At 41.6% G+C, this 16,209-nt stretch overlaps 1 long non-coding RNA gene across 1 annotated transcript; it reads left to right on the top strand.

Annotated features, from left to right (window-relative positions):
- The first annotated feature begins 10,038 nt into the window (after nt 1-10,038).
- LOC135368554 (uncharacterized) lies at nt 10,039-10,823 on the top strand. The gene is made up of 7 exons (XR_010414819.1): nt 10,039-10,065; nt 10,124-10,156; nt 10,212-10,235; nt 10,307-10,339; nt 10,457-10,483; nt 10,541-10,558; nt 10,615-10,823. It is a non-coding gene; the product is annotated as an uncharacterized LOC135368554 (long non-coding RNA).
- The last annotated feature ends 5,386 nt before the right edge of the window (nt 10,824-16,209 follow it).

The raw sequence follows: 16,209 nt of genomic DNA, 5'->3' as shown, positions 1-16,209 counted from the left end.
ACACCTTTCCTAGTTAAACGGGCAAAGTCATTACCATACACTTGCTGTAGGCACTTAAATGCCTCAATTCCTTCCGACACCTTCAAACTATCCACCAAACAAGAAAGGGAACTATTTAAAAATTGCGTGGTGTCCCTGAATATGAGATTGCCATATTCAAAATTGCGAATCTTCTCCGAGCTCGTCGCGATGAGTTTGGGTGGGTGTTCCAACTTCAAAGCATGGAAACAATGCAACAAGGAGCTGATGTCGTACTGAAGGTTGTGGATGAGCACGGGAATTTTGCCATGATTGCTGCAACTGATGTTACATTCGTTACAAATGGTAGCCAAAAAGTTGCTGACACTGCTTTCACGACTGTGATCGTGATGACGAACCTTTTTCCTGGCAACACTAAATAACACACCGCAATACTCGCAGTGTGTTGCAGCGACATGTTTACGAGTTTCTTCGTCTGTGAGTTTAATGGGGGCAGGGCAACGACTGATATCGACCACCTTGTTATGAAAACGTAACAGGCAGTCGACGCACCTGGAAGCGGCATCGGGGCCTAAATATTTTTCATTTGCGAGTATTTTCGAATCATAGGTTCTGATTAGAATGCAGCAGAATGAACTCATAACATGCTTCTGCACGGCACTTTTCACATTCGTATTAGGATCGAGGACAGACTCTGTATCGAGTCCAATAATATATGGAAATGCAAACATGTGACCAAACTTGTTAAATTTTAGAACATTCTTACCTGGCTCAGGGAACTCCAACAAAAGCTCATCGAAATTCCTGCACACTATCCTATGTGACACTAGGTTTTCCTGTGTTGCAAACCCCCTCGTACACTTTTCACAAAAAAATCTACTTTTCTTACCATTCAATGTATTAAAATTCCTTATCCCAAAAAAGTGATTATCAAATTCCAATAATTGCACTTTATCGTCAAATGCGAGACGCGGAACACGGGAAGTGTGGATACTCCCATCCTGATATGAGTACACATACACTTCAATTTGATTCCGTTCTTCAAATTCTGCAATCTCCGAATACGATACCGGACCGTCGGGCCACCATTTGACCCGTGCCAATGGATTCGAATCGAGATCCACAAGATACTTACGATATCGTTTCCAATCATTTCCATGTGTTTTTTGAGGATGCAATAGCGCTAAAGTATTGTATTTGAAACACTCATTGTTGGGGCATTTTACATTTGTGAGTGTTTTCTTTCTTTTTTTCAATTCGGCGGGAATTACTGTGTCACAGCCAATCTTCTTTTTTTCAATCGCGCTTATGTTCAATTCGATTTCGGATACGTCTCGTGAGACGTAACCACTACCTTCACCCTGATAATTTTCCAGGTTGCGCGCTAACTCGCTAATCATTTCATTTAGCGCAACCATTATATCCGCTAGACTATGAATTTCTCGCGACACGGCACTTAGAAAAGCAAAATGGCTACTCATCGAATCGCCAACTTGCTTTACCATCAATACTTTCACGCGCATATAAAATTTAAAAGGTATGGGATGTTGTTGTTGTAATATGGAAACTATATCGTGCTGGTAATGTACCAGGTATTCGAATGGATCCTCGACATAGTCATCATACGGTGACGCGAACAGGACGTAACGTCCAAGGTACCCTTCAAAGGCCGCAGCGGTTTCAAAGAACGGAAAGTATGGTACGCTAACACCAGGATGAGCCACCGAAACATGTTCCGCGAGATTGTTCACAACAGGCTCTGGGCTATCAGGATTTTGCACGGCATCTGCCGGCGTATTATCATCAAAAACTCCATCCATCAAAACCTGATCAAATTCTAATCCCCACTCTTCATCAAACAAAGCAGGATCTAAATTTGGAACATTAGCATCCTCCTCCATACGACGAAGTACCTCCTCAATGCAATCATACCCACAGATTCCACAGCGAGGCACTAGAAACAGACATTCCATAAATTAAAATAAGAACAATAAGCAAGAAGCAGACTTACTTTTCAAAGATCTCGGCAGCACACCAAAACAAATTTTTTGGCAAAGGAAACAAGCACTGCAACCAGGGCAACAGAACTTGGTGGAAAAAACAACCCGCCAGCCACTATTTTATAGTAAATGTGGGCGGAACCGAAAATTGCATATAGAAAATCGTTAACCAATGGCATACTAAGAAAACCAATAGGCATCCTTTCCATCTCATTCTCTCCCAAATCAACGATGGAAACAGACGAGTGCTATTCACTCTCCCTGGAGGACTGTGAGTTTTTTACAGCTTTTCTCCTCTCTTTCCACTAACTTAAGGAGATTTTTTGTTTTAGATTATGAGTGTCTTCTGACAGGCGACTTGCCCATTGTGCAAACATTGAAGACACCACCCAGAAGTTTCTTTATACTAAATGGTGATCATCTGAGACAATGTCGCTGCGGGGGATTGATTTCATCGAAATCGTCAGACTGGCTAGATCCTAACATCAGACCATATCTCGGATGTCATCCCAACTCGGATTGAGTATGAACTCGGCAGAGAGATTTCACTTGACTATACAGTGGATGATGTATAAAGACCTGATGAAATTAAACTCGTACTTGAATTGCAACGGACCTGAGAGTGACTTCACACTCATATTGCGATGTTTACCGTATCAACTCAAAACAAGACGCGGACAACTAAGGAAGAGACTACAAAAGTTTGTCGCCGTGAAATGTGACTTGTTAAGACGATACCGTGATGGTGAACAAATTTCACCGGCCATTATCAATGCCGGTTTGAGAAGACCAATCCTTCGGAATTATTACATTCAGCATTCGCACTACATCATCCAACGAAAAGAAGACGGATCTCGCAAGATAGTGAGTCTGGAGGATTATCTTCAAAGTGCTTGTACATTGAATAAATGAGAGAATTTTTCTTAAATGAGGTATTCCTCTTCAGTCATTTTTATTATCTTGAGATCGTTGTGTACAAGGTTATTGTCAAATAATGACATAATGCTTTTGAGTGAATAATTCTTACAAAGACGGGAAGCAAATACGGAAACAAATAGGCCACAGTGGGAGCTGTAGAGACTCTGTATACACTTGTCACAATATTCGTCAACAGGTAGATCTAGCAGTTCCTCTTCAATTGGTGGTAGACCAAAGCTGTCCACATAGATGAATCTATCATTTCGATCCATCATGTACATCAACCAATGTTCTCCCGGGCCGTCGTGTGGATGCGTATTAATGACAATGAAACCTTCTTCTTGAAGTGGCGAAACTCTGTCGACAGCGTAGGTTCCTCGATACATTCTCACACTTTGAGGGTTCATTGAAAACAATAATTCAAGATCTAGAACGTCCATGATTTAATCCAAGTGAACTGCAAGGTCAGCATTGACTGTCAATATCTTGGGGCTCTCACTTATAAGTATAATCGACACAGCGTGAGGCAACGGTTTTGCAAATTTAAGTTCAATTCTACAATTTCCCTTACGTATCGGATTAAAGTAGCCGCCAACGGACTCGTCTGCACTGAGGTTCCAATGCAATATGAATGAATTAGTTTTATAATTCTGATAACGCAGCTCGACGCTTCTATCATTCAGTTGAGATAGGAAATCATAATAGCTTCCTCTGCATAGGTCATTGTCCCAGTCGTATGAGAGTTGTTTTCGATGTCCGTCAATTGTTAGTGTTACTGAACTCACGTTGAAATGTTCAAAATTGAAAGGACTCAGTTTGAAGTCACCCTGATAGGCATCGGTCCGTGTCATAACCATTGAGATCCGATCTGGAATGCGATCGGTGTATAGATTGTCGAAAATACCATCCACTGAGCCAGCAGTTATTGTCTTAATTTTGCTTTCTAAACCTCGCATAGTATAACACGCTGGATGTTTCTTCAGTATAGACTGGTGAGAGAGGAAAGTTGAGTTACTGACTTTGACTTTACGTAATGACAGTACTGCATTGTGTATCTTGATTTGATGTTGATGAGTTTCTCCTGGACCAGTCAATAAGCGATGCATGTCGCTGGCGTGCACAGCAGACACCCTAACATCCAATCCCGGTAATAATAGCTTAATTTGATCTGTCAAATCCGTATTAACACGCATGACAACTTCAAATAGTTTGCCACCACTTGTTCTAGAAATGAGTGCTTTAGCAACATTCGAATTTGGATCGTTTGCGGCATGTTCACCTGAATCATACATATACATTCCGCAATCATCTACCGTATTCTGAAGATGCGTGTTGGTGTGGAGCAAAGTATCAAGCATACATCGGTAGGAATTCAAACAATTTGATGATACCAATCGCTGATTGATATACACATTAATATACTTAAACATTGCAGCTCCCAAGTTATTCACGGGGAATACAACATCGTTGACTACACCATCCGCCGTTCTTGTATACGGATCACTCCCATCGCTTCTCAATATCTGCATAGTTAGTTTAATGTACATACTAGAAACATCGAGATAGAGATCGGATAAGTTGCTTATATTCCATTCAATCGTAGATTCGCCGCCTGTAATTGTTGATACAGGGTAGAATAATTGATTCTCGCATGATTCTATAGAAATTTGAGTGGGTGGGATTTGAAAAAGCTCACACTCCCCCTTCAAAACCAATTCGGACTGGGCGTGGACTACGTTGACCAGTGACATGTTTGCGACTGAATACAATTGTCACCCTCTCCCATGTTTTATTTTTTAGGATTGTTTACCTGTAGCCCCTTTTTCCCGCCCCTCCACTTCTTTCAAGTTGGAAGACAGTGTGTCGCTTCTAAGAAGAAATGAATCGTTTCGCAGCTCTTTCTAAGCATCTTCCCGTGTCGAGACCTCCGGCGTCGTTTCGCGACTCTTCCTAAGCAGCTTTTTATCGCATCTTCCCACGACCTATGGTAACGAGTACGAAATGCGATCCCGTGTCGAGACCGCCGATACGCACCACTTCTAACGATTTTCTTTCAAATTGGACAACTCCGTGTCGATGCGCCGGTTCTAACGGCTTTTTTTTTTTTTTTTTTACTTACCCCCACCGCAATCCGTTATCGTCGCGACCTCCCGTGTCGATGCGCCGGTTCTAATGGCTTTTTTAAGTGGACAGTCGCACTTATCCCCACTGCAATCTTGCCTTATTTCCCACATTTTTACTACCCAGTCAGACAAACGGACGCCAGCGTTGACGAAAATATTTATTCCTCACTCCAATTGGGTTGCTTGTCAAAGACGTCTTTTCTTCTTCTTTTCCTACGTCTGCCACCGCCGCCGGCAAAATCTTTTAACACTTGCGACTTAAGCTCGGATGCACTGTTTCTAATGGCTTCTTTCAGATGTTGACCATCTGATAGTTTTCGTGCCAGGTTTTTTGCTGCATTCATTGCAGTCTTAGTAACGTATGGATGTGCTCGTCGCAGGAGTGGTAATGCAAACTTGCGCAATGATTTAAAGAATCCACTGCCCCTCTGGAACATCGGACCTGAGTACGGCGTAATGTCCAGTCCGTGACCGTAGTGGATTTCCGGGATTTCTTTAAGATACATGTCTAAAATGTAGAGCTAGAGCTGTTTTGCCCGGTCCTTTGAAGTGGAGAGGTCGACCAGAGTCGTCACACAACTTAATTGAAATGAAATTTATTTCATTATGCAATAGCTTAAAATATTGTATGTTTTGGAAAGCATAATGAATGATACTGTCTTCCTTTGCAGAGTATGGAACTAATTTTAATATGGGAAACTTCTTTGCACCCAAGTGCGATGATTCGATAATATCGCAATAAACTATAAAATGATGGAATAATGGTGTAAGTCTGAGGTGTGTGTTTCCAATTGCACTGTTCGCAAAAGTTGTAAGTGGTGCAAAACCTAGCATATTAGAGAGGTATTCTGATAGATGAATAGTAACACCGTGAATTGGGTTGATAGTGCAGAGCTTTCTCTCGTTACTATATGTGAGTAGAGCTTTGCCTTCTAATTGATTGTTGATTGTATGTAGCAGTAATTTCGGAGTTTCATAATGATCTGGTGGAATAGTTATTCTTTTTGTAACAAGTACTTCTTTCTCTATAATCAGGTCATAAGTGCGTTCAAATGGATCTCCATAGTAGTAGGCTGTATCATCTTTTGTATTAAAATTATTTAATCTGAGGAGATTCTTGAGCTGTTCTGGAATAGCAAAGAGACTGTGTAATGGTTGTGTCAATCTATAACTATTCTCCCGGAATGTTACATTTGCTTCAATTTTGTGTGTTTTAAAAAAGCGATTTAATGTTGTCTTGATAGAACAACCTGGAATGAATGCGATCAAGCCATTTGAAGTAAGAATAGAAATTTCTTCTAGTATGCATAGCTGTGAAGCGTATTCCTCTCGAAGGAATGTGTCCTGACGAGGCACCTTAGAACCTACCACAGTATTGCCTTGAATGGTTGACACTCCAATAGTCTCTTGCAAGTTGTCATCTATAAATTTAATTGACCGAACAGAATGTGGTAAACGGAATACATATCTCCCTTCAATATAATTGATAGAACTGTTCAAGTCTTTGAAAAGCTCTAGAAGGGCCATTTCGATAGTTTTTTTAACGATAATAGTCTTGCGAACCTCTGCAAATTCTTTGTAATCAACCTGCATGACGCCATCATCACTCCGCGGTATATTGTAGAATAGATTACAGATCGATAGTTCTTGTAATCCAACTTCATACTTTCCACTCAGTTGTAGGGGTGCATTCAAAGCAATTGTAAAGTTGTCCAGTGTATTTGTTGGATATAATTCGGTACAATCATTGGATAGGAGGTACATATAAAACTCAGAGCCTGGCAACATCGTGCACTGGAACCCACGAATTAAATGAATCGTCATAACCAGCCCACTTCACTTTATAATGAGTGACTCCATCAATTTTCTTACTGGATATAATTTTTTCAATTGGATATGGGTCATCAGGCTCTTTAATAACGCGTTGCAATTCGTTTGCATAATATGTGCCCTCTTCTTCTACACCATCTGGGCCTGCAATGTAAAAGACATCTGGATCTGTTTTCTTATACCTCGAAATTGTATAGATAACGTGAGACCAGTGTCCTGTGTACCCCTTGTCAAATATTGATCGATTCAATAGAACACGAACTTGCTGGCCAATTTCGAATGGTATTGTGATGTCATCATCTTTTTTACTGTTTAGTCTATTGAAGAGTTCAACTTCGTTGCTTTCATTCACTTCATTCGGTGCCATTTTAATAGTTCTATGGTAAGAATTGTTATAATCTTCTATAATCTTTGGAAGAATTTTAAGGTACTTGTGATGTCCTTTACTGCGGAAATAGCGGAATAGGCGGCCTTTAATAGTTCGAATGGCGCGTTCAGCTAGACAAGATTTAGTAATTGAAAAAGAATGATAGAGTGTTATAGCATGTCGCCTACACCAAGCCTGCACATGTTTGTTGAAGAACTCAGACCCCTGATCTGTTTGGATTAGCTTGGGGGTTTTCCCTCTCTGTTGATATATCTTCATAAATCCTTTCTTCACATCTTCACCTCGCTTGGTCTTGAGAGGTGTGGCCATGACTTGCCTCGACAAACAGTCTATCACAAGCAGTATGTATGAGAATCCTTTATTGTATTTCTTGTATTGGATGAATGAAATGAGGTCTGCTTGATGTAGGTCATTCAGGTGGAGTGAGATGACTTTCCTTCTCTTAAATCTTCGTCTTGCATCTTTGTGGAGAGTATAGACGTCATCGCGTTGTAATTCTTGTAGTGCTTCTTTCCTTGTGATTTTCCGTGCCTTTTGATAACGTTTGACCCCTCCGAGCCCACCGTCAGGTGATCTGTAGCTCATTCTTCTGAGAAATATTCTTCATCCGAAGATGAAATCAACTTTGTTCTTTGCGGCGACTTGTAGGTCTCCCACAATATTTTCTTCTTTGATTTTCTTTTCTGTCTGATCTTGTGTGATGGTAGAAGTTTTGACACCTTTAGAAACCAAGCGGGCCTCACTCGTTTATGACCGGATAGGTACAAGACCAATTCCATTATACTAGAGCCATGAATGGTTTTGTTGTTATGAATGATTTCTCCTTTTTCATTCCATGACAAACTCCTCGGTATCGCTGACACTATGCGCCTAACTTTTTTAATATTTATATTATCTGGTAGAGCGTCATAATCGAACTTTCTGCTAATACTTTCCTCCATTTGTAATGGTTTTATTATTGGCGGATCTGATTCTATTGTCGGTTTCAATTGATTTTTTATAGTGTAGTACATAGCTGTTAGCATACGCTTTACCTTTACATCTTCACTTTCATTAGATTCCAAAATAGTGTCCACTGGATTTAATACCTCGATTTTTGTTGCCATTTTCAAACACCAGCTACCTTAGCTATAGCCCGCCCTGCTACACCACCTAATATACTAGTCAAGCCTGTCAGTAATAGTGGGAGTAATGGGACCAAACCTCCTCGTTGTCGATATAAAAACTTTTGTAGCTTCTTCGGTGATTTGTGCAATGTTTTATATGCGATGTATCGAATTGTAGCTTTATATTTCTTTAAATCTTTGTATAGTTTCGGTGAAAGTTTAACATTACCATTCAATATATTCTTGCAAACTTCGGAAAGAGCTTCAATGCTGTGCGGAGGAGCCTCCTTCAATATGTTTTCCCGCTCTTTTGGAGTGCAGGTTGCAAGCACTTTAAGGAAAGTTAAATGGTGACGTAGACTTTTCATTTTGGTATGAAAACAAATTGTGGCTCGAGCTTGGTTATACCTGTTCGCAATCTTTTATCAGACTGGGTAAGTGGGTGTAGGTCAATCACTAGATAACCAAATGGTTTCTCTGTTGCTTGTTCGAATGCATTCAGAAAGTATGGCAACCGTGATTTCCCGAAGATTTGTCGTCCTAGAAGTTCGAGTTGCGTACGAGATCTTAAATTATTGAATAATATTATATATGTGCTGTTGTGTGATAGAGTGCGGTAGTTTACATCGTTATGGAATAAGTATTGGCAAAGAAAAATAATTGATGCATTCTTGTGATGGGACGCTCTTGTATAGAGGTGAACCATATCTTGCATAACATTCTTTTCAGTCATGAGATCGTCAACTATAATCAGTGTTGGTATGTTCTCATCCCATGTCGTTGGTAATTCTTTACTAAATGTAATTTTAGTGAATTCATTTTGCCAGCTAGCGTCATATTTACTAACATAAAATATTTGTTCTGGGACTACACTGAATACTGATAGATTTCTAAGGATGTTACGAACTAAGTAAGTTTTTCCTGACATGGAAGGTCCACATATAATAATTCGTGCAGGATGGATGAAAGAAAACGGTCTTACGTCGGACATTGTGTCGCAGAGGTAGAAGTGAAACTGATAATAAGGTGTATTGATAACTAGATTTATTACCATCCACTGTCGATTTGATCAAATTGACTTTTCGCAGACTCTCGTTTGATCCTGAGGAGACGTTCGTGAGACAAAACGCGTCTGATAGCTTCAGCTTTTGCTTCATGGATTTCTTGTTTCAGACGCCATTTCCTGTCTTCGATAGACTCAACTTCCTCCTCTTCACATTTCTTTCCGAAACAGCGACGAAAGAGCTTCCACATAATTATTTTGGGAGAGAGAGCTCCTGGTCTGGGGAACGAATGGGAGAATGAGGAGGTGGGCTCGCTCGAACGGTAATAAATGGGAAAGAGTGGAGAGGAGGTTGTATGATAATGAGGATGCGCGCGTTTAAAAGTTTCTTCCTCACTTGACTGACACATATTCCAAAAAATGTCCAACGAAAACGGTAAGTTTTTTTGATCCGCAATAGTTCTTTTTTTTCTCATGGATATTGTCTTTTTTCAGAACTCAGATCGAGTCCGATATACTTTGAAAATGGTAATGAATTATAAAGAATATGAAAAAGGTGGTTAAATTTGATTTCTTGTTTCAGCTCCAGAGTCGCCGCCACCAATATGTATGTATTATTGTGTCGCGTATATTGTTGTTGTTGTTGTGTGTGTGTGTGTGTGTGTGTTATTAATTGATAATATCTTTTCAGCATACACGCCAGTATCGGATCAGAGCAGTAAGTTTTTGATTTACAGTGTAGTTCTTTTTTCTCATGGCTGTTGTCTTTTTTTCAGTATTTAGCTCTAGTCCGTCATTTTTTTCAAATGGTAAGGAATTATAAAGAATATGAAAAAGATGTTTAAATTTGACTTCTTGTTTCAGCTCCAGAGTCGCCGCCGCCGATGTGTATGTATTATTGTGTCGTGTGTGTGTGTGTGTGTGTGTGTGTGTGTTATTAATTGATAATATCTTTTCAGCATACACGCCAGTACTAAGACCAGCGCCTGAATGTAAGTAAAAGTTATAGCATAATAAATGATGTTCACTTACAGATTACTGGGGTCCATCGCCATAGTGCATGTATTAATGAAATGTATAAAGTGATATTAATTTAGATTCACTTACAGATTACTGGGGTCTGCCACCACAGCATTGTATGTATTATTGAAATATAAGTGTGGTTTCGCATAATAACAATATCTACTTTTCAGGTCAGTGCTGTGTCCAACGTGAGTTATCGTGTGGTAAGCAAATGTGACGATGTTAATTTTATGTTTTCTTTCAGGGGCGGAAACAAAAGAGTTTTTAAAAAATGTAATTGTTAATACACTAATGGAAATATTTAGAGAGCAATAAATGTATGTATTCTTTATTATGTGTATTGTGTTTCTTCTGTTACAGGTCGTGAAGGTTTTTCGGCTGGGTTTTTCTCCTTCACCTGATTGGCATCACAATTGGCACAATTCCCAGCACAATTGGCTTTAATAAATATATCGCAACCTGATTGGCATTACAATTGGCATTAATAAATATATTTTCACTCGTACTTTTTGTGTATGACCCTTCTTTGCATGTCTCTGCATGTTATAAGGGCGAGGACAAGCCTCCGCACTGGCGCCGCACGGGGAAAAATACGCGCAGGGACGCGCCGCGCAGGGAAAATACGCTCAGGGCTCAGGGGCAGGGGTGCCTTAGTTTGGACTTGTCTGTGTTTCTCAACCCCTCTTTACTACTTACAAGGCTCGTTATTCCATTTCGCCACACTACCACAAGCAATTGTTAGAGTAGTGGCCCAGGGTATGAAGCTCGCCACTAATCATCATTCAAACAAAGTTCATAATGTAAAATGCTTTACTCAGAACACTGGCTTAACACAACAATTAAGAATAAAGAGAGTAAACGTTTCATTGCCTATCCAGGTGGCATCATCCCTCCAACAGAGAACAATCAAAAACATATCAAAGGAGTCAAATCGGTGGTCCGCATTCCTTTCATCCAATGTATTTCATACGCTATTTGGAGGGCACTGTGCCCATCAGGCATTTTGACTGTGCATATCAAGTTGAGTGCATAGAATCTGATACAACCTACATTGGCGAGATAGACAAAAGACGTGGGACAAGACTAAAAGAGCCAGGGCTACTAATGCTTAGCTTAACTAAACAGGACCGAATCAGTCTACCACTGCTGTCCTAGGGGACATATATTTTGATGGTGCAGTAACCTTTGCTCATGACTAGCGATGGGACCCTAGAAAGTTCTTAGAATCCTGCTTTATCAGGCGTGATGCTTCAGCCTGTAATACATACCGTGGCCCCCTATCGGATGTGTAAGATTCCCTCTTAGATAGGCTGATGTGCTCATCTTTGGCCTCTGTTGTACTGATGATGCCACCCGGATAGGCGACAAAACGTTTACGCTCTGTTTTTATTCGTTGTGTTGAGCGGTGTTTGCAGTTACTGCAAACAGGACGCTACATTATGAGGTTGTCACCCGGCTTCTGGAATATATTTTCAAATAAAGTTGTTGTTTTACAAAGCTCAATACATTGCAGAAATCATTCTTGTTGCCTATTGTTTTGGGGGTGCCATTCTTGCAGTCACATGAAGCACTGAAGGGCCAATTTAAAAAGTAAAGGCAGTCTGATTTATGTTCTTGCCGACATGGCACAGCGTATGTACGAGGTAGCTCCATTTCAGAAGCCTGAGAACACTCAAAGCAATTAGTGTGCTAGCATCAGATATGGTGCACAGCATTACATATTTGCTTTTGCTAGGGCAACTAAGAAGGGTGGATAGAAAGGCAGTTACGACCTGTTTCCACAAAAGACACTCAGATTCATTAGCAATTTCCTCCAAGAGAGCCAAGGCTTTTTCTAGATTACTAGAACATGGGTACCTGGTTATAAATAACAAGAATTTATCTACCAGAAGTCAGTGTTTCACACACCCTGCTTTCCATCAACACTATTAAAAGGTGTGACCCCCAAACCTGCACAAAATTCCTGGAGAGTCTTTACTGGACACTGTTGCTGTCCCTCTCACCAGGTGCTCTCTATGAACCCGATTCACAGTTCTGGATGCACTGCCTGAGCTAACTTCAGCATGCTTTCCCAACACGAATGGTAACTGCTATGAGGAGTGTTGTACTTACTGAAAGCAACATGAAATGCTGTACCTTGACAGGTAACGTTGATATCCTTCTTAAGACCGTAGAGAGATGTTCCTTGCTCCCTTTCTTCCAAATCTTACTATCAGACGCAAGCCCACTTGCCACCAAGCCAATGAGATGTGCCTCACATTCAGTGCAATCAAGGGAATCTATCACTGAGGCTCAGAAAAGCTGTTTTCCATCGGGATCTGATCCAGCACTGAGCCGTGAGTAGCCCCGTGAAAGTACCAGGGTTTCTTCGAATTTTAGATGTGCCAGCATTTGTTTTCCTCCCCTCCTTTTTATGTAGTAACTGATTACTTTAGCCTTGTACTGCTTTGGAGATTGAAGATGCGGAGATGATATAAGAGGTGGAACTAGGCTTTATGCAAAATGAGGCAAAGTGTGACTATGTACAAATCTTCTAAGAATGTCTATGTATCATTCACACAAAGAGAGGATACGTGTTACATCTTTTTCCGGTTTTGATATTTGTTTATTTATGAATATATCTCAAAGGCCATTGCAGGCATTACATGAGGAGGGACATCAACATGGGTCACTTAACAAATACGGAAGTTACAAGGAACATACATATTTGGAAGACAAGACTCTATTTTTTGTTCGTTCACCAGTCTTGCTCAAGAAATTGTTCACTGTAGCAATGGTACACAATGTCACGAAAGGAGTGCTCATCTATCATTCCGCAAGACTCATTAAAAAGGACTAGTGTTGTGTTTCAACACAACATGTTGAACTCATGAACCATGCATCATCCTGAGAGCTATAGATCATCCTAAATACAGATGCTGAGTTATTTTAAATGTGATAGACGAGCTGTGCGAAGAGGTACCCCCAGTTAGGATCTTGGGTACTTGAAGCCTGTGGCATTTTCTGTGGGAAAGGCTTGCCAGACCCTCTTCACTGCACAGGCTGGGATGACCATGATCTTGTTTTTTCCAAGCTTGTGCCATACTCACCTTGCAAACTGGCGATACGCAGTGTATCTGCATCGTCTACACAGATGTACATAAAATATAGTTTAGGCAAATAGGTAACCGGTTACAGTACAGTGTGTGTGCATTGTCATTTCTACATGTACCTGAGAGTAACTGCAGTTTACCTGCCCACACCTTGTACATTACTACACATGCTGTGTTCTTTTAGAACCCAAAATTGGTTTACTTTTCACTGAATCGACAATCAAGAACACTCAATATCGCTAAAAACCTACGCTAAAACCTTATGCACAGGGCAATACATAAAAACGTGACTCAGGACACAGCACACTGACAATTACAAAATTGCCTATATTGGTTTTCTCCAGTTCAGAGTCGTGTACTGTATAGCCTTTTTATGTGCTGCGCACTGTACTGGAGTTTTTAACGACTCTATTGCAGGACCAAACCAGTTTTGGGCGCCCAAATTTTAACATCGTTCGACAAGGACACATGTGACTTACTTGTGAATACAGTCGCTCATAGGTTCGCGTGCCCACGGAGTTCAATATGCGACCTTCAGGACAGTCATATTGAAGAATAGAAGTTGGAAATCTTTGTGGGTTGTAATGCACTCATACTGCAGTCATTCGGCAGTGTTTTCGAGCTCCTTGCAGCACAAGCATTCGATCTCCTTCGGCATTATGACACACCAGCCACACCGGCACCATGAACAGCAAGTGCGCATTAGATATCAGAACACGAAATTTCTGCGAACGTTTACATGTTCGATCACAGTGTGCGTTAAAAAGCTCATCGCTTACCTGAAGACAGGCGACTCATGCTGTTTGCTTCATCTGTAACTGATGTTCGTAGAGCTCTAACTTCGTCTCGCATTCGCGGCATCGGCGACGTTTCGAAAGCCTACCGAGCTGTTCAGCACGCAGAATTTTCTTCTCGATGTCTCGATCGCAGAAAGGTCAGAAAGAAGTTCCGGGCTCGAAGTCTCCGCATTTCTGCCTTCGACGTCCATATTGAAGATCGCTTTCCGGACGGATGCCGGCGCTCTCACAGACTCACTAACAACAGAACTTCCGGTCCGGGCGCCCAATGAAACGTGGCCCTCGTGACTTCGTCACGCACACGGAAATTGGCGGATGTCCACTGCAAAGAGGCTAGATTTCGGTCCCGATTGCGCGAGTTGAGGGGGAAAAGCGAAGCCGGTCTTCAGCTCCCTGTTTGGCAAACTTTGCCTCCGCGCACAGCCAAAATATTTCGCGTGTGGCTTGGAGGCATATTATACCTTCGTAATAGATGCAAACGAAATATTTGTCGAACTTCTGGTCAGAGTCCCTTTAAACACCACAATTCGGGAACAGTTTCGTTCTAAACAACTTTGTGCAAATCGGACAATCCTTCGCGGCGCAAAACGATATGAAGCATGTAAGGCGCCTTTGTGTTCCCACAAAGGCGCCAGTAGTGATACCTGATGCACCGCCTTATTCGTATCATTTGTTCACTTTCCTTGACATGTTAAGTAAATTCTCCACGCTAAACCTCAACTGAATACAATGAAAACGGACAAATCTAAAATATGTTATCCTGGAATATTTATTCTCAGAACGCCCTACGGATAGTAACAATACTACAGTCGACCCCCGTTTATCCGGACGGTGCCGTTCCCGGCGAAATCGTCCGGATACCGGGGCATCCGGATAAATGAAACGACCCAATAGAAACGTCCTACAGAGCAAGGTTTTATTAAAACACAGAAATCTCGTCAATGACAGCTGTTACATAGTAGTGTAGGCACTCTATTCCTGTAAACGTTTGCTACGCTGTTGCGCTGCTCGAAGAATGTCAGTGCGGACGCAAAGTGTCAATGTCGGAGCCTTGTTTCTCACTGGCATCATCGGCACCGTCTTGCTGCACATCATCGGAAGCAACAGCAGCAATCACACTAGGTGCATTCTTTTCGCTTGCACCGCCTGCACCAGATCTGAACTGGGTTATTTGCGTGCTGCACTTTCCTGTTGAAAAGAAAGGCATTACTAATAAAGTTCCTTTCAGCTGGAAAGTGCAGCTCCCGAAAACCCGTCTTGCGTGGAGTCCAAGATAGTGCAGTCCAGTGCAAGTGAAAAGAATGCGCTTACAGTCATCGGTCATAGCTGCACACGCGTCATCATCCTTATCAACGTCAACGCAGTCAGCAACCGCAGCATCATCTACGGCAGTCGCAGTGAGACTCTGCATCAGGGATCGCAGCTCAGCTAGGGGAATGTCTTCATCGGCCAACGGGCCGTAAGCAGCAGGCCCTCGGGTTGCAGTTTTCCCCTCTAGAACCGGACAGTTGCTCGAGATATTTCCAAATGACTCGACTGGTCAACGTGACCCAACGCACACAAATAGAAAAGGGGGGTCATCGTGCACGGTTGTCTCCCCTATGGAGGAATGTAGGTCCCTGACGTGTGACGGGAATAACCCCAACACAGCGAAAAGGGTGACGAAGCGGGATCAGCGTCTCCTCTTACTCACGGTAGTCCGGATAACTGAAGCTGGATTACAACAATTTTCGACTCTCGTTCCCTGGAATTCTTGTCCGAGTCCGGATAAACGAGAACAAAATACATGGAGGAAAATCCGTTCCCGTGCCTTTTGTCCGGATACCACGGGATCCGAATAAATGAAGTCCGGATAAATGGGGGTCGATTGTAATAATAATTAGCCATATGCAGTCCTCCCAGGAACTAAAAGATATGTGCTAAAACATTTTTAAGTTAAGACGGGTGACC

This window comes from Ornithodoros turicata, chromosome 1, assembly GCF_037126465.1.
Source record: "Ornithodoros turicata isolate Travis chromosome 1, ASM3712646v1, whole genome shotgun sequence".
Taxonomy (NCBI): Eukaryota; Metazoa; Arthropoda; class Arachnida; order Ixodida; family Argasidae; genus Ornithodoros; species Ornithodoros turicata.
Note: the sequence above shows the minus strand (reverse complement) of the source record. Positions and strands in the feature narration are given on the sequence as shown.